At 40.4% G+C, this 22,846-nt stretch overlaps 1 long non-coding RNA gene across 2 annotated transcripts in view; it reads left to right on the top strand.

Annotated features, from left to right (window-relative positions):
• The first annotated feature begins 565 nt into the window (after positions 1–565).
• The window catches only part of LOC116510473, a 42,787-nt gene continuing 20,506 nt past the window's right edge, over positions 566–22,846 (top strand). For both annotated transcript variants that reach the window (XR_004255648.1, XR_004255647.1), the window contains exons 1-4: positions 566–700; positions 2,112–2,187; positions 2,395–2,471; positions 6,718–6,799. This is a non-coding gene — a long non-coding RNA (uncharacterized LOC116510473). The remainder of the gene's footprint in view (positions 701–2,111; positions 2,188–2,394; positions 2,472–6,717; positions 6,800–22,846) is intronic.

Here is a 22,846-nt window from a genome sequence, read left to right as displayed (position 1 = left end):
CTACATATATTTTGATACAAACAAAATAAATATTTTTAAAGGAACCAAACATATCTTATACTTTTTATTTACTGAATGTGGGTATGTGTAAATCTAGGTGTAGGTGTTTGTGTAGATATAAGTTTAGGTGTCCGTTTGTTTCTAATACCAGGAAAAGATCCCTATTTGCCTTTTGTTTTTTTTTTAAAAAGCTGGAATTCTGCATGAAGAAAATAATGATAAAGTACATTACAATGGAATTTAAATACTATCGTTTTGGATTATGTTTGCTGTAGGAAGTAAGGTCCAGCTTCTGGCTAATAAAAAGAAAATGTATGGATCACAATTCAGCACCTGTATGGTTAGGAAACAGAGGGGAACATTGTCCACTATTTTCTGAATACTGCTAGCCAAAGTCATGCATAATGATACAAACAGATCCCAAGCGTGCTTTTTAGACCTAGACAAATAACAAATCCATCTTACTGGCATGCTTGTACATAAAGCACCCCAGATTTCCCAAGAGTGGATTGGCTTCCTGAAGTACAAACATTATTTGTCTTCCATGATTGTAGTGCCTCCATGGAGGGAAAAAAAAATCCAGGATGGAGCTAACAGAACAAAAGTGACCAACAATTTGCCACCAGAAAAGCTTATAGACAAATCCAGGAAAACCAAGAATCTAGGACAACTCAATTTCTCCATTGATGTGGGATATATGGTTTGTATACATAGTCTATTTCTGTGTTATATTTAATATTCTATATCAACTCCTGAAGATGCGAAGCATGATACATAATACAAAAATGGAATTTATTTTATTTAAACAATTGATAGAGCTGATGATCTCACAAAATCCTCCAACCCCTAAGAATAACAAAAGCCCACAAACCCTCAATCACTCTCGCCAGGAATTATCCAGAACCAAAGACAAAATACAGACAAAATAAAAGAAGCAATGTAATCAGAGGTGGGTTCCTACCGGTTCGCACCAGTTCAGTAGAACCAGTTTGTCAAATCTACCGAACCGGTTAGAAGAGGTTCCACCAGTGGACGTGGAAAGCAGGCCCCACCTACAGAAGAGGTTCCAAAAAATTTTGAAACCTACCACTGACACACAGACAGACAGACAGACAGACAGACAGACAGACAGACTCACACAGAGAGGGAAAGAGAAAGAAAGGAAGAAATAAATAAATAAATAAAGAAAAAAGAAAGAAAAAGTGAGAGAGAGATGAAAGAAAAAAAGGAAAAAGGGACAGAGACAAAAGCAAGGAAAGAGAGAGAGAGAGAGAGAGAGAGAGAGAGAGAACACATGGCTGGCAAGCCACTCCCACCAGGTCACATGGCCGGCAAGCCACTCCCACAAAGGAGGCCACACCCACAGAGTAGGTTCGAAAATTTTTTGAAACCCACCACTGAATGTAATAGACAAAATAAATTATAATCAACGCAACTAATTCTACGTAGGACAAACATCACATCAATTAAAAACCAGGATCCATAAATACCGGCTGGCAGTCAAACACCATGATTCTAAATCCTTAATCTCTATCCACACTGACATCAAACAGCACTAGTTTGATTGGAGCAATGCAAAAATCATTGGTCACTCTACTATTCACCACACTCGTGAGTTCCTCGAAGACTGGCACTCCGCAAGCAATTCCATCAACAGACACATTGACCTACACCCAGCTTACGAACCCCTCAGAATCCAAATCAACTGTACAGCCAATCAGAGACAGCACTGACCCTCAGTCAACTCACGCAACGCCCCCCCATTCACCTCCCAATGACCCTGACCTGATATAATTTCCTTATTATAAGACCCATCACAAGACCCATTCCCAAGACTCACTGATGATTCAGACTTGAGCCATCACAAGATCCCTACTTAACACACCCACACCCACACCCGAAGCCCTTATAAACAGAACACTGATACCCTTAAATCCCTTAAAATCTGTTTCGTTAGCCTGGTGACAAAACATTCAGAAGTCAAGCTCAGAGAACAAACCTTCACCTTCATCCTACACCTGAGCTACAGATATTACATATGTTCTGTTGTGTTGTGTTGTGTTATGTTATATATATAAAATTATAATTACGTTTACATTTATACCATTTAGAATGGCAAGGGTTTGCTATGTGATGAAGTGTTCACTACAGAAATCATATACAATTGACTCCAAATGCTCCCTATGAGTAAGTATCCAGTAATAGGTTTTCCTGACTTCCAATTTATTACAATAGTCATTTAAACATCTTCAGATCTCTTTCCATTTATCTCTCTTGAATGAATAATCAAGCATCAATAATGTGGGTGGAAGAAGGCTCCTTTTTGTATTTATCTTCTAAATTCCATCCTGTTTTTAAGTTCTAAGCTTTTTATTTATTTATTCATTTGTCTAGTTTACATAGCTACCCATCTCACAAGGGAGTAACTTGGAAAGCGTACAACAAAACTAGAGCAATGAACTCTTCTCACGGTAAATATGAATATTGTGCTTTTGTTTATATTCCATTCTTTTTTTAAGTGCTTTTTTTTCTAGTTTATTGGAAAGCCTTTTATGCAACCAAAACTGATTTTATCGTGTATATTTCATTTTTCTTTCTCTTTGGTATTGTCTGTAATTAATTGACCTTAATTATCTCAGTTTTCCAATTTTCCATACCTCCTGGACTGTTTTTTTCTTCTTCAGGATTTACAGTCATGGAATTGCTCCTATTTTTTTTCCTTTAACTTACTGAAGTCAGCTCTCTCACAGTTTAGAACACCAATCAGATTACTTCCAGTTCTCTCTGCCCACACACAATATGGTGATTTCTAAAATCAGATTGTCACTTTCTCCAAACGGTCCTATAATATCTTTAACTATTTCCTCTCTCTTAATGTTAAATTCAGTACAGCTGATTCCCTAGTTCTCCCTTCCATCTTTCAGATGATAAAATTATCTGCAAGGCCCTTGAAGAACCTGTTGGCTCTCTCCCTTACTTTGATCCCCAATTGATATGGGAAATTGAAATCTCCCATTACCAAAGTAATGATGTTCTAAGGCTTCGTTGTCATCTGATTTGTGAAGCTTTCATCTATATCTTCTGTTTGGTGCGAGGCCAATAGCACATGTCTACAACAGTGTCTTTCTACCCCTTAATTTCCCCCTGGATGCTTTTAGCAGGATTTTTTCACCCTTAGTGTCATTAATTTCCATATAGTAGCAAATTATTGTCATAATCTGCATATAAGGTTCCCCACCTTCTCTTATTATTGGGTCAAGGTTTTTTAAAAAACAAAATATACATTCCAATCACAAGATAGCTCCTACCAGGCTTCTGTAATACAAAGTTATATTTGCTTTCTCCATCAGGTATTCAAATTCTCCATTTGTTTCCCATATGCTGTGCATAGATTTTTTTTTCATTTGCACATAATTTGTTAAAAGGACACCGACATTTTAAATGATGTCAAGGATGCCAAGTAACTTATGTTTTTTTTAAAAAGTGTGAAGGTAGATGAGATCTGTGTTAACATATCAGGAGACAGACCAAGGAGAGGCAGTTTTGCGTAGTGATTAAGGCATCGGGCTAAAAACAGGAAGACATGGAGTTCTAGTCCCACCTTAGGCACACAGCTGGCTAGATGACCTTGGGCCAGTCACTTTCTCTCAGCCCTAGGAAAAAAGCAATGGTAAACCACTTCTGAAAAGCCCTGCCAAGAAAACTGTAGGAACTTGTCCAGGCAGTTTCCAAGAATCAGGCATGATTGAACAGAGGAAAAAGATCAAGGGGAGACACTCCAAATCTATCATTCATGCCTGGTGCCTGATTCTGCCCATGACTCATAGTAAATACTGGACCTAAAAAAGGAGATAACATCAGAAATGACTGAAAAGGGAAAGGAAAGCCTAGCTTTCAAGATGAAACTATGCTGACACTTTTAAACAACAACAACAACAACAACATAGGAACAAGAAGTTCCGTCGTATATCATACAGCAGTTCCATATCGGTTTCTTTGCAGTTAGAAGGGGAAGGAGAGGAGGAAGGAAGGAAGTAGTGAAGGAAGGGAGGGAGAAAAGAAAAGAAAGAGAAAATAAGGTGGTGTAACAACAGGCGCTAGGGATGGTAAACAAAGCAATCCAAACTGTACCTTATAACCTTTTAAATGGAATAACAATAGTATAAGAACAGCAAAGAAAAAGAATAACTATGTGAATGTATACCTATAATTGTATGTAAGAGAATAAATGACAGTAAGAATATAAAGCACAATATAGGTAAACAATATTTGGTTATAAGTAGCTAAGTATAAATAAGTATAGACTTGTACATAAAAACGGATAACGAATAAGGAGACCATGAATGCAAGATAGAAATGTATAGAAGGGAAAACACTATGTTCTGTTCTGTTTGTTCTGTTTATTGGTCTTGTATGCCGCACACTCCCGAAGGACTCCGGGCAGCTTACAATAAATAAGGGAAGGGGATAAATACACAAAACAACACTTTAAAATACACAACAGTCACAGTTTCCGTGGGGCTGGATATTTCGAGAGCCCCCCGGCTTGCTGGAGCAGCCAGGACTTAATGGCTTTGCGGAAGGCCGGGAGGGTAGTAAGGGTCCGGATCTCCACGGGGAGGTCGTTCCAAAGGACTGGAGCTGCGACAGAGAAGGCTCTCCCCCGGGGAGTCGCCAGCCGACATTGGCTGGCAGATGGAATCCGGAGAAGACCTAACCTGTGAGATCTAATCGGTCTATGGGGGGTAATCGGCAGGAGGTGGGCTCTCACTATGCTGACACATTCATCCAGATCTAGTTATAGCTCCTGCATGCCAGTAAAACACAACAAATGACTTTCAGAATGGAGATTCCAATAGGTCAGTAAAACTGAAAACCAGATGGGAATAGAGTGATGGAAGAGGAGATTTTCTGTGAGGAACTTTCTCACCTGAATGGTATGGGAGATTACGAAGGAGGTACTATTACTTGAAATTCCTGGTCTGAGGACATTGGCAAAGCAATCACGGCAACCAGAGTAGACACGGAAGTGGGACAAAGCAATATTCAGAGCAGTTGTCACAACCTCATTTGGCCCTTCCCCACCTTCACCATGAGCTAAATGTTAGGTAGCTTATGGATTTATTCTGTTTTTTTAAAAAAATGTTCATCGTTATTGATCTATTATGAATAGAGGTCAAAGAAGCATCTCTTTCACTCAAACTCTTTAAGAAATTGGTATGCCACTCTCTTACAAATACATAGCAACCAAGCACCTCTCATTCACCTTGGCCATAAGCAATGGCACAGCCTATGGGACTACTTCAGACATCAGCGGAGAGCATAAGCCCATAATGCCACCGAAGCATGCCTGAGATGAAATGGTGAGAGCCAGGTCAAAGTTCAAGTGCTACCAGTATCTGAGAAGTGTGTCTATGACACAATGATCGCACACCCTGAAGTGTGTCACTGTGCATATAAAATGCTTTTTAGGCATAATAATTATGGGTAATGCTTTCATTAATGAGCCGAAACCAATTCAGGACCAGCCTCACAATTACACGGTTTGGAATTTCCTTTAGCAAACCTGATTGCAACATCAATCAAAGCAATTATACAATGCAAGGACTGACTGCATATTGATGTGACACATTTTCACAGTATCCACACCGTAAAGCATTGCTGCTGTAATTCAGGTCAAGATCTAAAAAGCAAATACAAATAATTTGGTAGCAAAACTCCTACACTTCCCCAATAATTCACCATCTTTTCTGTAAGTACATAGAATAGGGCTTTATTTTAAGAAGTATGCAGTAGATGAAAAAGTACAGTATATGTATTGAGAAAAACCACTGTGAAAATATAGGCATAAATTATACACTTGGATAGCATTCCTTGGAACTGTACATACCTATTGTTCTCCCTCTCTATTCTATCTTACCTCTCTATTATATCATTATGAAAACTTTTCTGAATTTCTCCAGTTTAGAAGAAAATGCAAAAGGTTTAGACAGGTAAGATGCAAATTCGATCTCAGTATTTGCTATCAACGCATGCTCAAAATAGCAGTTTCCATAAGAACATAAGCACTAACCATATCAAGTGATACAATAGGTATCCATAAACACATATGCATATGACCTCAGAATACAACAATTAGTTATTAATAATTTGCCTTCAAATATGAAACTGAATGAATTAGTCTGTGATAATTACTTGCCAAAGCATTTAGGAAATATTATGTAGCTTTCTAACTACTGCGAGAGAAATAAACTCCTGTATCATTAGATAACAAGGAAAGAAATAGGTTATTTCCTTTATGAAAGCTTCCAATTGCCTGATGTGTTTGCTCAGTAGATTATTTTCTGTCATCTCAGTTAATTGAATTTTATCCATTGCTTTTAGAATTCTTTCCTTTTATAGAAGGTTAAAAAGTTCAGAAGAGCCCCAGTTTTGAACCTCAGCAATTTATCGTATAAACCAACTTGAACCGTTCACAGTATGCTGGTATGATGGTGAAATGGAGTAACAAAACTGTAGAATAATTGCTTTTCAGTGTCTGACTGGATCAGTGTTCAAATAATTGTTAGTAAACTATCAGTCTGCCACATGGCACCCAACCGAGGCTCTGTAACAAGTACATAAAAGGCTTTCACAGACATAGCCCCTTCAATAATTTGTCCTGGAACATTTCATAAAGGATTCTAAAGTTTCACCATTTTCATATTTATTTCTCAGAAAATGGATTTGGAACAAAACATGAAGTTGAAATTTCACTAAGGATCTGTTTCCACAAGATCCCTAACCAGATTAATGGAAGGTAAGAACAACTTATTTGATCTAATCATCTAATGCCACAGATATAATTTAAGGTAGATGCAGTCTTGCACAACATTACAGTAATTCTACCTAGCTGGTCATCTTGTGGGAACAGCTTAACTCATTAATTGATCTGTTTTGCATAACTGATATGTTTGCATAGCAATAGCAGTTAGACTTATATACCGCTTCATAGGGCTTTCAGCCCTCTCTAAGCGGTTTACAGAGTCAGCATATCGCCCCCACAGTCTGGGTCCTCATTTCACCCATCTTGGAAGGATGGAAGGCTGAGTCAACCTTGAGCCGGTGAGATTAGAACCGCTGAACTGCAGATAACAGTCAGCTGAAGTGGCCTGCAGTACTGCACCCTAACCACTGCGCCACCTCGGCATATTATTGTGACTTTTTCCTGGTTAGTTACATATAATTCAAACCCCATCAAACCCATCTTCTTTTTACAATCTATTCTGTTTAATCATCAAACCATAAATCCCAAGTTCATCAGCAATAGGCATATACATTAACTTATCTATGATTTTTTTTAAAAAAAATCAATTTAGCCATCTTTGCGAGTTCTGCCATTTTCACCAACCATTTTTCGATTCTAGGTGATGCCAAATCTTTTTACCTTTGTGCATAAAATAATCATCTGAATTAGTGAGTATATTTGAATTTGAAAATGTGTAGCTTTTTTTACATGTTCAAACATAATAAAATGTCCCTTCTTGTTTATATTTCCAACATAAATTTGAAGTTCCTTTATACAGAGAAATTGATATTTTTTTTATTTAGATATCCATATATTTTCTCCAGAGAGATGTCACTTCCTTTATATAAGTTGGAATAATATTGATGAATGCTTTTTGTAAGGCCATGCTATCCTTTAATACAGTGTCTCCCTCTTGAAATCCAAGGAATCTGTAAAGCTTTAATAACTTTTTCTCTAGCATCTTCACCAGAATCCTCTGGAAGTGTTCTAAATCTTAAACAATATTCCTTTTCTTTCAATTCCAAAAGAGACAAATTATCTAGTTCTCTTTCCAACTATTTGTCTATAATTTCTGTCTGTCTTATATTAGCATTATCTTTTGTTTTGTAAAATCCACCAATTGTTGCACTCTAAATTGCACTGTAAATAAACAACAAAAAACATATTCCCATGGAGCAGTGGTGGGATTCAAATAATTTACCAACCAGTTCTCTGTCCTAATGACCAGCTGGGTAGGCGGGGCTCGGTGGTCATGTGAGCATGTGGGCATGGCCAAGTCAATGTCACTCAGGTTGATGGGCACTTCTCCTTAGTTGTTACAATGGTAAGGGTTAATTGGAGAGGCAGTTTCTATAAGCAGGGCAATAAAGATTAGGATAGAAACAACACCAGAATGTTTCCTTCCTGCCTTCCTTACAGGATTAGCCCTGTAAAGTGGGAAAAAACAAAAGATTTCTTCCCAAAACCGGTTCTCTGAACTGCTTAGAAAGTTACCAACCGGTTCTCCCGAACAGATGCGAACTGGCTGAATCCCACCACTGCCATGGAGGTCATGTTTGTTTATCCCTCAATTCCTGGCTGCTCGTGAGCTTCCTGCAAAAAGCCTCAGTTCCTGAAGTATAATCAAGAGGAGCACAGTGCAAATGGGTGATCTTATGATATTTCCTTTATCTGGAAATATTGGCCCAGCCAGAATCCATCATCTGGTTGCTAATCAATGCCACTATGGTATCTCTGCTCCTTCAGGGGAGACTACTTCACCCTGAATTTTCACCATAGGTGAAAACTCTTGTTGAATGCTTAATGTAATTTTATGATACACAAACCTAAGGTTCTAATTTCTCTATGCTAAAATCTCAACCGGAATACCTACTTCAAACTGCGCTCCAAAATGTTGGCTTGGGACTTTCCATCCTACCTCTTGTTTATGGAGACTTTAGGTCAGGATTTTCTCTATATCAGGCCAGCACCATCATGTGGTCTTCTTGGAGCATTACAGTACTTTTGCATTTTAAATAAAATTAAAACTGGTTTTATACCATTTTTTTAAAAAAAATAAAGTTGATTTTATTTATATCTGGGGAGGTTGGGAAAGATGGGTTAGAACCTCTAGACCAAGGGTTCCTAAACGTTTTGCATTACACTTTTTTTTACTATTGATGAAAGAAATGTCCTTCTGGGTTCAGCTCCAAGTGGGGAAAAAGACACTGGAGACATGGAGGCTGCTTGGAAAGATGGTTTATTGGTGGACAGGACCACATGGCTTGAGCCCTGAACAGAAAAGGTGATCACATGCTTCGATGTTGGTGGAGAAGAAGAGAAGGGCTGAGGGAGGGGCTTGTTAGGCTTTTTATAACCTATTCAGTCCCACCTCTATGTTTCCTGTTCCTGTGTAAGAAATGTATTCTGATTGGTTGTCAGACTCCCATGGGGCCATGCAGGGGCAAGCAACTCTCTAGGCTGTGTTTTGAATCCAGGTTTGGTTGAGTTCTCAGATACCAGGTGGTGAGTTGGGTAAAGTGCCTTAATCCCATCCCCCTGGAGTTGAAGTGGAGAAGTCTTTATTATGTAAAGGGACTAGCTTGGCCTTCTTAATGGCCCATTGACAAAGTGGGGATGGGCAGGAAGCTTCAGGCAGCTATTCTGTCTTTTAAAACATGTTTCTTTCTTTTCACATCCAGAGAAATATTCTGCCTTTTCAATATTTCCTAGGATATTTCATTTTTCTGGGAGAGGGCTGGGTGATACCTTCCTACAGTATAATGTTAATTTTCCCTAAAACTTCACACACCAAAATGAACACAAATGAATACTGAAAACAATACAGTGAAACTTTGGGAGAGGTGGATTTATTGTAACAATGTGCAACTAAAGGTTCTTCACACCTACCCTGAACTCTTTCTGCACCTCTTCAAGGGGAGGATACATCTTACAGTTTGGAAATCCTTGCTCTAGAATCCATATTCTCTTTCTGTAAGATGAGATTATTTTCAGTTTTTTCCGCATGCTGACCTTTTAATCACCTGAAAAACAACACAGAGAGCACTGATGCCAAATGAGGCTCCTTCTAGATGTTAGATATGGTAGCAGGAGATACCTAGCCTCTAACTTGAAGCAGAATGTTGGGACAATGGATGAACACATAGAGAGCTTTTAGGAAAAGATGTTTGAGACCTTCAGCCTTCCACTCTACTTCAACTCAACTGCTCTCCTATAACATCTAAGATAAATAATAATCATTATTTAATTTTGACCTGAGAGTGGAGATCATATTGATATTTGCCTCTCTAGGTGTGTAGAACCATCAATCTTTCTTTTCTGGTGTCTTTCACAGCTGCCTAGTAAAACAGACACTCTGTTTCTGATTATTTGTCTATTTTAGCATGAAGTGATCAGAAAAACTTTACCTGCATAATTTTTAACTTTTGCTTGTCGTACAGAGTCCAGGGACCCTTCCAGAAACAGTCAGCCAAACTTCATTACTAGGGACAGGGTTTGCACAATAAATCAAATAATTACAATTCGTTCTTTAACTTAGTCACCCGTGGTGACACAGTGGTTAGAATGCAGAATTGCAGGCTTGCTCTACCTGTAACCAGGACTTGATTCTGATCTGCTCAAGGTTGATTCAGCCTTCCAACCTGTTGTGGCCCAGCAGGAGCCATTGGAGCTGCCACCAGACTCCGACAGCGAGGGGCCCTATGAGTTGGCTCTGGAGGATGTGGAGGACCCTGGACAGGGTTCCGACTCCGAGCAGGGTGCAGAGAGGCTGGTTGGCCACCAGGAGGCACCTGAGCCTTGGACCAGTGGGGAGGAGACAAGGGAGAGTGCTCCGGATGCCAGCAGTGAGTTGTTCCTGGATGCCCGTCACTGAAGAGCTAATAGGCGTCAGGAACAGTTGCGCAGTTACAGGAGGTAATTGCACTCAGCTGGTGGTCATTAGGCTCCTATCCAGACTATAAAAGGACTGCTTGTGCACATGCCCCTCTTGCAGAAGTCAACGCAGGAACTAATGTTGGAGAACATTATTGTGAGCATGGCAGCCTGGATTGCTGCCACAGCTTATCTGTGCTGGATTGCTGCCCAAGCTTGTCTGTGCCCGTTTGCTGCCAAGGACCTGTCTGTCTGTTTATTAAATGCCGTAACTTATCTTTGGCTCGGAATGTGTGTTGGTGTGGGACGAGGGGGGTCAGAACACAACCTTTTGAAGTCAGTAAAATAAAGACTCAGATTGTTGGGGGCAATATGCTGATATTTATAAACTGATCAGAGAGTGCTCTAAAGCACTACGGAGAGGTATAGGAATCTAAGTGCAATTGTTATTGCTATCAATTCTGTCTAATTATAATTAGAGTTAGACATATCAGGCTGCATTATTTTTTTTATTACCAACCATATTTTGAAAGGAACAGGAGTTAAAAATAAGGTCTGGAATATGGTAATGACTAATGAGCTACTCTTAGTAGACACAGATCAATAAGTTATAATCATTTTCTTCCCCTAATGAACAGCATAAGAGTATTCCACTCATATCCAGACCACATGAGTTACTCACGTCAAGATAGGCCAATGGCTCTCTATCCATTCCATCACATTCTAAGCAGTGATGGGGAATGTTAATATTCTTCCTGACTATGCTTCAGCTGTCATTATATGCAAAAATTAAGCACCTAAGAAGGGTTCTGGCAGTCTCTTCATAGTGATGGAAGAAAGGATGAAAGAGTCCTTCACCTTTGTAGGCAACTGAGGTGCATAAACAAGAGAAAGTTGTGAGGAGGACTTTGTTGTTATTCATACCAGAGAAAGAAGGGAGGGTGAGCTTACAGAGAAGAAAGTAGGGCCAGTACAGATAAGGCGGAGGGAGCTTGTGGGAACTATGCATGTCAGAGGTTCCACAAGTTTTCAATATCTATGAAGAATTCTATATAGCCATGCACAATACATATTATAGAGGTGTGTGTGTGTGTGTTTTAGCCTGGTGCACTATAATGCCACATCCAAAAGATACATACAATATAAATAACTGAGAGAGAAATGTGAGAATTCCATCTTGACTTCTTATTTGTTTGGCAGTGAGTATCATTCTGATGAAACCTGATTGCCCAAATAACCAGCTTGTAATTTTGGAGCTGCTTAATTTGAAACACTTTGGAAAATTAATTCCATGTTCAGCTTTAGTGAGTAAAATTCTCTGCGTTGGAAGATTATAAACTTAGCTTCGGTTGTACTACCCTTTTTATAAAAATTTCAATCTAGTAACAGTTCCCCCCCTCAACCAGGCCTGTTTTTCATCATAAATGATCCAGAGGAATGATTCTTCAAGGCAATTATTGATGGCTCAAAACATATGCACAGCTTCCTTTACTCTTCCTATTAGACAATGTCTGGTTTAACATGTACCTGCAAAGAAACAATGTCTTCCTTGTTAAATGATCAGGCAGTGCTGACATATTCTACGGGAAAATAAGAAGCTCAAAATGCCAGTTGTGGATGAGAACAAAACAAAACAGTTACAAATCAATGAAATGTACAGAGAAAAACCCAACACGCATGGGAAAACTGAATCTCTTGTACTCTGTATAAGTCTGCAGAGAAGATCATATGAAGTTGCTCAGACAAATTTAGAACATTGACTTATCAAGCCATTCCTCTTACACCAACAGAATCTTTCCCAGCCTGGATATTTGTTTACTTCCAATATAATTTATCATTGGACAAAGTCATCTTTGTATTAATTTTTATAGCACTAGGAAATAGTTAATGCCTAACATCAGTAATCCTAGTGCAGCCTTGCAAGGGCAGAAATAATCTAGTCCATTCAATTCCCTCTATTTCCAGTTAGGAGAATGCAATATTCAATTTATCTCCCCAATAGTAGATCAAGAGTACTTGATGGCCAAGCAACTAGAACCACTGTTATTGTCCTTGTCATCTGTGCCTCACGTCCTGCCATGATATATATACAATGATTCAAAGCAGCAGTGTCCAATTTGCCCAGACCTCCTTTGGACTGAGATAGCAGTGTCTACTGACCCAAGAAGCTTCTTGCAATATTGCAAATTACAGTATCATTAAAAATAATGTTTTCCTCATTGTCCTATCAAACCTGGTACCAGCGTGACCACTAGATCAAGAAAATAATATGAAGAATGTAGTCATAAAAGATCAATATGTTGATTTAACTAATATACTGAGATAACAAACAGTATGGATACATGAATGAGAGATGAGAGTTCTTGGAAGGGACCTTGTAGGTCATCTAGTCCAACCCCTCGCCCAAGCAGGATACCCTACACCATTTCTGACAAATGGCAGCCAATTTCTTCTTGAAAGTCTCAAGTGGTGAAGCTCCTACAACTTCTGAAGGCAAGCTGTTCCATTGGTTAATTGTTCTCACTGTCAGAAAATTTCTCCTATTTCTAGGTTGAATCTCTCCTTGATCAGTTTCCATCCATTATTCCTTGTCTGGCCTTCAGGTGCTTTGGAAAATAGCTTGACCCCTTCCTCTCTGTGGCAGCCCCTCAAATATTGGAACAGTACTTTTGTTGCAGGATACTATCTCAGCTTGATCTCTTTTTTCCTTGATTAATGTCCATATTTCAAAAATCTTTAGTTCCTATTTCCTGATATTTATTTCTGGTAAGTCATTACTGTTATATTGCATTATTATAGTTCATTGCACACTGAGCCAGATGTTTATAGATTGGACTTGATATTTTGATCCACTTACTGAATCCTTCTCAAAGTCTGGGATAGGGAAATTTTCTTGGATTATGTTAAAGGTATTATTGCTAGAGCCAGAGCCAAGGTGGCGCAGTGGTTAAATGCAGCACTGCAGGCTACTGCTAGATCAGCAGGTCAGCGGTTCAAATCTCACCGGCTCAGGGTTGACTCAGCCTTCCATCCTTCCGAGGTGGGTAAAATGAGGACCCAGATTGTTGGGGGCAATATGCTGACTCTCTGTAAACCGCTTAGAGAGGCCTGAAAGGCCTATGAAGCGGTATATAAGTCTACTGCTATTGCTAGATGTAAGCTGTTCCAAGTAAAGCTGCCTTTTACAATTGGCTGATGGCAATTTTCTTAATGCTGATGGTGTTCAAGTGGTGCTCCAGATCTTTTGGGATTATACCAAAGGTGCTCATTATTACTATTATTATTAACATTATTTTAAAAATCTGCTAAATATTCTCACATTTAGCTTCAGATTTCAGCTTCCTTCCTGTAATTCTTTTTAAAAATAATAATAATTTTATTTATATTTTTTTCTTTAACATCATAATCTTTTAACTTCTAACATTTGTGTACAGAGAGCAGTGGTGGGTTTCGGATCCCGTTCCAATCGGTACGGTTGGAACTGGCCTGGCTTTGTCCACATGGATGTGCTTAGCGCGTGTGCGCATGTGCACAGCGTGCGCATGTATCTTACTGTCTTGTGACGTCTCCATGAGCCTGCAGCTACTCAGCGGAGTGGAGTGCAGGCACTGTATATATAGTATATATAGATATAGTGCTTGGTTCAATGAATGAATAATGTTTTTCTGGACATTGTTCAGTGCTCTATAATTACTGTAACACATTGGCTTTCAATGTTACTTAAGTGTCCTACTGAATTTATGCTGCCAAGGTAGTTCCTTAGCTTTCTCAATTGACACTGCAGAAAACAAAATATTGATTTACCTTACCAATATTTTGCAAAGATTCCTGTTATTGTATGTAATATATGAAATACTTTGTGCACTAAGAAATTTCTATTGCAATATTGAATTGCATGTCTTGAAAATTTATAATTACATCCCTGTCTGATGGGTATTGTTTTACATCTTACATTATTTTGGACAAGTACTGAATATGTAATAATAAAGCAATGATCCCACTGCTAAATTTCAAGATTTCCCATTTTGATTGTGAAGCACAGGAACAGTCTCATTATGGGTTGTTTTTAATTTGTAATGCTTCTATTTAAAATTGTGGTAAGGATAATTTCTTAAATGTATGAAATTAACACTTATTCAATGACTGGGGTCTTGACGAGGCAAAGGGGCTTGTATGGGTAAATGAAATTGTCATGTCCCTGTCGGAGCCTGAAGATGAGCTGGAACTTGAGCTGATAGAGATTGAAAGGGCGGCTTCGATGGCTTTAGAGGAAATTGGGGAAGGGCAGGGCCTTTCAGGATTAGAACAGCTTGTAGACAGGGAGGAACAGGGACAGGATGAACATGAGAGAAAGAGCTCAGGCAAGGAACAAGGACCACCCCCTCCTGATCCGAGAGCACCAAGAGTGGAGACAAGGTGAGAACAGCCTAGACTGAGTAGGCTACTTGGGAGAAGAGTGCCCTGCCCATCTTCCCAAGGCACACCTAGGGAATGAGATTTAAGGAGAAGCTGTGGGGAGGGGCATTTTTAGAGAACTGTTCTGACCCCCCTCGTCCCACACACTCCGAACCAAAGATAAGTTACAGCATTTAATTAACAGACAGATAGGTCCTTGGCAGCAAACCGGCACAGACAAGCTTGGGCAGCAATCCAGCACAGATAAGCCGTGGCAGAAATCCAGCCTGCCAAGCTCACAATAATGTTCTCCGACATTATTTCCTGCGTTGATTTCTGCAATAGGGGCGTTTGCACAAGCAGTCCTTTTATAGTCTTGAGAGGAGCCTAATGACCACCGAGTGCAATTACCTCCTGTAACTGCGCAACTGTTCCTGACGCTTATTAGCTCTTCGGTGCCAAGCATCCAGGAACAACTCACTGCTGGCCTCCGGATCACTCTCCCTTGTCTCCTCCCCACTGGTCCAAGGCTCAGGTGCTTCCTGGTGGCCAACCAGCCTCTCTGCACCCTGCTCAGAGTCGGAATCCTGTCCAGGGTCCTCCACATCCTCCAGAGCCGACTCAGAGGGCCCCTCGCTGTCGGAGTCTGGTGGCAGCTCCAATGGCTCCTGTTGGGCCACAACAGATAACAAACACTGAGTTCCTTAAATGCTGACATTTGAACTTTCCAAGAGTCCTTGCATTCTTTCTGGCTTTCTGGACTAATTAACTGGATCCTTTGCTTCCTGAACTCCTTGATTTTCCTGCTGGATTTATTGCTGTGCAGCCTTGGTGTAGATAGCTCTGGGCTTGACTATTTGGAGCCAGAGGCTGTTTGAGGTGTGGGGGCATTGTCGTCACTTTGCTCTGAGACTTGCCAGAAATGTGGGAGTGTTTGGGGATATTTGGAGCTATAAAGGGGCGGATTGAACTGCCAGCTGCTTGTGTGATCTCTGTGCCATGTCCCAGGTCATCACAGAAATTGTGGGCTATATCATTGGATATGTATATGTCGAGAAGAGTCTCCCAAGGTGAACAGGCCATGATGGATATGCCATTTTAACATTGATCACATCTGCCAATCAGCATTTAATCAGCATGGCAGATTATAGTCTATTCCTTCCACATACCAATACATTCTCAAAAAGAGCCCTCATTCCACAGATGCCCTAGGGCAACTACCCACAGCAGCAGGAAGACCTGCAAAAGGCATAGTGTACTAAGAATTACGGTTAAATCAAGCTGACTTTGGACATAGGAATAGTCTAACAATGAAAACAGATGCTCAATTAGAAGAACTGTTGATTGAACTCAACAATATGCATTGGGATATCATTGGATTATGCGAAACACACTGAACTTGATAGGACTGGGCATTTACTCTACACTAGGGGTATTGAAGACAGATGAGGCAGAGTTGGTTTTCTCATCAACCAAAAGCTGAAATATTATGTAGTAAAATATGAAAGTATATCAGAGTAGCCAAATGCCTCATTCAATTGAACAAACAATACAAGTTTCAAACCATCCAAGCTTACATGCCAACAATAAGCTATAGTAATGCTAAGGTTGAAGAGTCTTATGATGATGTGTTCTGACCCCCCTTCTCCGCTCGTTAACAGACGACAGTCAGACAGACTTAAAAGGAAATAACTTTATCAGCCTCAGCTCACGCTGGCTGCGAGCCCAAAAATAAACATAAATAAAGTCTCTGGCAAGAAGATAACAGAATGCAAAACAAAGATCTCTTACGGCAGAACCAGGTGTTCAGAAAGAAAGCAAATCACTACTCCAAGTGTCTCTTTGAATCAGGGTTACAGAAAGCAAACCACTTATCCAAGTGCCTCTCACAAACAAACCACGACCGATGAACGATGAACGTTGACTTCTGCAACCAGGGCGTGGCACCATTATCTCCAGATAAGATCCTTTTATCTCCAGAAGACCACACTAACGAGCCCCAGCTGCATTGTTATTCCTGCATCCCGACTCAACTCACAGCAAACTTCTGCTGAGTCACACAATGATGTAACTTCATGTGCCTTCAAGACAGAGAAAAATGCCAATACAAAATACTAGTGGGTGACTTTAATGCAAGTATAAGAACAATATCAGAAAAAGGAGAAAAATAGGAGAATAGGAGAAAAAGTGCCTGGCCTGTATGGAAGTTGTGAATGAGATAATAGAGGTGACAAACTAGTAGATTTTACTGAAGGAGAGGAACTTTATATCATAAACTCATTCTACAAGAAAAAAAGTAGCAGAAAATGGACATGAAAGTGTCCATCTGGGAACACAAGCAAAATTGATTGCATCATGTCAAGTGATAAAATCATATTCTGAATTGTACTGTCATCAGTCGTTTCAATGTTGGAGGTGATCATAGAATGGCATGAGCTAAAGTGAAGATAGCTTGTCAAAAAGAGCATATGAAAATGACAAAGAAGTGACAAAAAACAAAAATAGGTATTGATCAACTGTTAGAAGAGTAGAGTGATTTTGAGATTAATCTATCAAATCACTTCGCTCTATTATAAGATTTAGAAGAGATGAACATTACAGACCAAAATGAATAGTCAAAAATATCCTTGAATCTGCTACATCTATAGCGCCACTGGAAAAACACTTTGTAGAGTCAAAAATCTCAGATGAAACTATTCATTTAATGAAAGAATAATGGACAATGAAAAATACAGGAAGTTTCGCTAATAAACTGGAGTATGTTGAACTTTGCAAGACCATAAGAAAATGTATCCAAGAAGAAATTCGTCAGTCTAATGTGAAGCTTGTGAAAAAAGGCAATTGAATAAATCAAAATGCAAGCTTAGAGAAAGAAAGAAGGTTTTTGCAATAATATGTGAAGATGACTCTGTCTGTAGAACAAGACAGGAAATGTTAGAAATAATTGGAAAATTCTATTCAGAGCTATATGAAGATCAAGATCACTCAAAAGTAACAATACCCATGAAAGAGGAAATGCCAGATATATTAGTGGAGGAAGTATCTTGTCATAAAATCAATGAAAAATGGTAAAGCTCCAATTTTACATGAGATAGTTTACATGAGATCCTAGCAAAACTCAAAATGCCTCGGAGAAGACAGAATACCTGACGCATGGCGAAATGCTGAAGTGATTCTTATACGCAAGAAATAGACCCAAGATGATTTAAAGAACTATTGCCCAATAAGCTTACTTTCAATCATCTACATGATTTTCACCAAGATAATAGCAAAAAGAATATTGAGAACATTAAATGATGCACAAAGCAGCGGGCAGGGTTCAGAAGTGGCATCCAGGTTGTTCAGCGAGGATTGAAAGGCACAGTGAGTACACCATGCTTCTGTGCATGGCTTTCATTGACTATGAAAAGGCATTTGACTCACTTATTCCAGCATGCAATAATTAAGGAATTGCTCAGCTGAGGCATAGACACTGCTTACATAAACTTCCTATAATCAATATATGAAAAGGCAATGGCAGCAATTTGCCTTAATGATCTAATAGTGGAAATCAACATAGAACAAGGTGTATGAATGGCAATACAGTGTCACCTATCCTTTTCTCAGCCTGCCTTGAAGAAGCATTTGGCAAACTAGACTGGACAGAAGATGGAATAAAAATCAATGGCACCTATTTAATCCACTTAGGAATTGCAGATAATGTTTTTCTCTTCTCAGAAGACCCAGAAGAGCTACAAAGACACATACAAGAGCTGCACAAAGCAGAATAACCATTTGGCTTAAAAATAAACCAGAAAAAGAGCTAGGTTATATTTAATAAATTCGCCAAGGAAAGAAATATTGTATAACTGGAGAAGAATTCGACATAGGTGGCAGAGATGGGTTCCTACCAGTTCTCACCTATTCGGTAGAATCAGTTCGTCAAATCTACCGAACCGGTTAGAAGAGGTTCCACCAGTGGATCCGGAAAGCAGGCCACACCTACAGAAGAGGTTCCAAAAATTTTTGAAATCCACCACTGGTCCTTGGATATGATTATTCTACACTATCATGCTCATATTTATAAAACTCAGTGCCTCTGTGAAAGGTAAGGATGACTACTGCGTTTGTGGTGCAATCAGAACATTCCGTGTGTTGAAGTTGTTTTAACACAAACCAAAGATGCCTTTTAAAAAACAAGTTTACATCATATTCTTATGCATGCCAGTGCTGTGTGTGAGGTAATTTAAGGTGGTTCTGACAAGTGTCGTCAGCATCTTCATATCCGGTCACATGGGCGGCAAGCCACTCCCATCTGGTCATATGGGCAGCAAGCCACTCCCACAAAGGAGGCCACACCCACAGAGTAGGTTCGAACAATTTTTGAAACCCACCACTGATAGGTGACCATTTCATGTACCTTGGCCAACATATCTCAATGGAAGGGGATTTAATAAAGGAAATTGAAGTATTAAATGCGGTTGGCAGGCATTCGGCAAGCTAGGCATAATGTTCAAGAAAAACCTCCCCCTATTCCTGAAGAGAAAAGTTTTCGATCAGTGTGTGCTACCTCCTCTAACTAATGCCGGTGAAACATGAACATCAGCCTCACAATTGATAGAAAAGTTATGAGTGGCACGAAGAGCCATGGAAGGATACTTGATCCGCACTACAAGAGAAGATAGAAAGACCTGCACACAGATTAGAGACAAACAAAAGTATATGACGTCATCAAGGGAGTAAGAGAATTGAAATGAGCTAGTCCAGTGATGGCTAACCTTTTTCCCATCACATGCCAAAAGCAGGGGGAGCGTAGTGTGGTCATGAGCGGGCGTGCCCACACCCATAATGCTATATGTGTGACACACACACCCCGTATACATGCCCGCGCTCCCCCGCTTTTGGCACACAATGGACCCGTTTTTTGCCCTCTCCAGTCTCCAGATGCTTTCCAGGAGCCTGGGGAGCAAAAGCAGTCTCCCCCGCCCCCCAGAGACCCACCAGAGGCTTCAGGAGCCTCCCCTTAAGCTTCCAGAAGGAGAAAAATGGCCCTACAGGAAACCCAGAAGTAACTACCGGTTTACCTATAAGTCCGTTTTTCGCCCTCCGGAGGCTTCAGGAATCCTCCTGAAGGCTCCAGAGGATGAAAACGGCCCCACTGGCAACCTGGAATTGACAGCCCAATGTGCAAACCGTAAGTTTGTTCCCAGACTTCCGGTTTGTGCGTTGGGTTGTTTTCCGCCCTCCGGAGGCTTCAGGGAAGCTGCCGGAGGTAAAAAAAAAAACTTAAAAGAAGGCAGAAGGCCAAAGCCAGGGCATGCAAGGGTTGCCCTAACAAATGGCTCCGAGTGCCACCTGTGGCACACGTGCCATAGGTTCGCCATCATGGGGCTAGTCAGGGACCAGTGGTTACATAGCAAGAAGAGTTGACGGTGGGTGAACCAAGGCAGTCATGGAATGGACTCCACTTAATAAAAAGCGAGGAGGAGGAGGAGGAGGAGGAGGAGGAGGAATTAACAATGAAACCTGATTCTGAAACCTTTGATCACAGCAAATATTTTTAATGATAAAATATCAGATATCAGAATACATCCCATATAAAACAAGCAGTATTTCCCAAATATTTAAGGTATAATCAAGATTTCTTTTGGCATAATCACAGCTAAAGATTTCAACTGTAAATGAAGCATCTCTTGAAATGTGCCTATGCTTGTTCAACCAGGAATATTTTACATGTTTAGGGAATTTTCTGTTTCTCTTTCTACTTCAACGCAATTAATTATGGGGTCAAACTTAGAGAGTCAGTTTGTTGCATCAGATTAAAAACCAGGAAACAGTGAGTTCTAGTTCTGCTGGGTGATCTTGAGCTAGTCACTCTGCCTCAGGAAGCAGGCAAATAACTTGTGAAAAAAAATCCTCCAGAGAAAAACTGCATGGATTAGTCTAGGTCCGTGATGGCAAACCTATGGTAACATGCCAGAGGTGACACGCAGAGCCCTCTCTGTGGGCACACCTACCGTTGCTAGCTGCTCTTCTGGGTTCCGTTGCATGCGCTCCGGCCAGCTGCTCTGTTCTGGGGGTTCTGGTGCTTGTATGCACACCAGCCAACTGGTCTTCCAGCTGGCATGTGCACGACAGAACCCGGAAGAGCAGCAGGTCGCCGTGTACATGCGCATTGTCCAGTTGCTCTCTTCCGGGTTCTGGCACTCCAGCATATGTGTCCAGTTTTGGCACTCAGTGCCGAAAAGATTAACCATCACTGGTCTAGGTAGTTTTTAGTAGTCATAAACAGGAGTCCAGTCATAGGAAACTGTTGTGGCCCAGCAGGAGCCGTTGGAGTTGCCACCAGACTCCGACAGTGAGGGGCCCTCTGAGTCGGCTCTGGAGGACCCTGGACAGGGTTCCGACTCCGAGCAGGGTGCAGAGAGGCTGGTTGGCCACCAGGAGGTACCTGAGCCTTGGACCAGTGGGGAGGAGGCAAGGGAGAGTCAGCCGGAGGCCAGTAGTGAGTTGTTCCTGGATGCACGCCATCGAAAAGCTACTAGGAGTCAGGAACAATTATGCAATTACAGGAGGTGATTGTACTCAGCTGGTGGTCATTAGGCTCCTCTCCAGACGATAAAAAGCTACTTGTGTACACGGCCCTCTTTGCAGAAGTCAACGCAGGATTGAATGTCGGAGGATATTACTGGGAGCTTGGCAGGCTGGATTGCTGCCAAGCCTTATCTGTGTTTATTGCTGCCTGAGTTTGTCTGAGTTGCTGCCAAGGTCCTTATCTGTTTGTTCTGCTTGGCTTTCAGCCACCGAGATATTGGTGTCTTGCTATTAAAGTACATTCCAGTTAAGCTTGTCTCGGCATTCGTTACTGGATGGAGGAGGGGGTCAGAACAGGAAACTAACAATATTATCTACGACACCAGCATTCACTTCCTGAAAAGTTGAAAGCAAGTCAATGATTAAAAAAAATCAATTGCCAGACCATTGCTTTGCAACATCTCACCCCCTCCCTCTTATTTCTTTCACTGAAATAATCTAATTTTTTTTTAAATTATAAACATTTCCCTGTCCCTTTCTTAAGGAGCATTGGTATCAAATTTCAGTTCCATGGAAATTGTTGTTCAATAACCCAAATTGTTCACTATACTTCATTGTTCCTATGACATACAGGGCAATGATCTTTGGAAATGAAATCATGAAGCTATCTCATTTTCTCAGAAGGTCTGTTTCTATTTGAAATCAACAGGAATATTTATCATAATTTCTGATCGATGGATCTAATATAGCCTCCCTTAAAGCTCCTGCCATCCACATGAACCTTAATTAGTAAGGGGTTTGGTTTAAACAGGAGCTTAACGAAGCTACATCTCACCACATTCTGGATGATACTCTCCTGACACATATATTCCTGATAACCATGTACTTGTTTAAAGCCACCTAAAGTGGCATTTTCAACAATGCTTAGCTCTGCTACAGACAGTATGATGGTGTATCTTTTTCCAAGGTGATTTAAACCATCACACTCCAGTTAGCAATTGATGCCCACAAATCAATAGGGCCAGTATCCAAAAACGGTGACTGATTCAAAACTTCAAAACATTCAATCATTGACCTCAGCATGTCCCTCGATCTACAAAGGATCAGCTTTTGTGCGTGTGAAAAAGCTCAGCTAAAATTTATTAAGAGATCCATGGATAAATCAGAGATGCAGAGGAACCTTCAACCTGTGTTAAGCAGCTCTTCAACACTATTCAGTCCCTGCATTTTTAAGAGTGATTGGGGGGGAGTGAAATTTAGCCATGGAAGCTTTTCTTA

The sequence above is a fragment of the Thamnophis elegans genome, chromosome 6 (assembly GCF_009769535.1).
Source record: "Thamnophis elegans isolate rThaEle1 chromosome 6, rThaEle1.pri, whole genome shotgun sequence".
Lineage (NCBI taxonomy): Eukaryota > Metazoa > Chordata > Lepidosauria > Squamata > Colubridae > Thamnophis > Thamnophis elegans.
The sequence above is the reverse complement of the archived record's forward strand: the minus strand, read 5'-3'. Positions and strand labels throughout refer to the sequence as shown.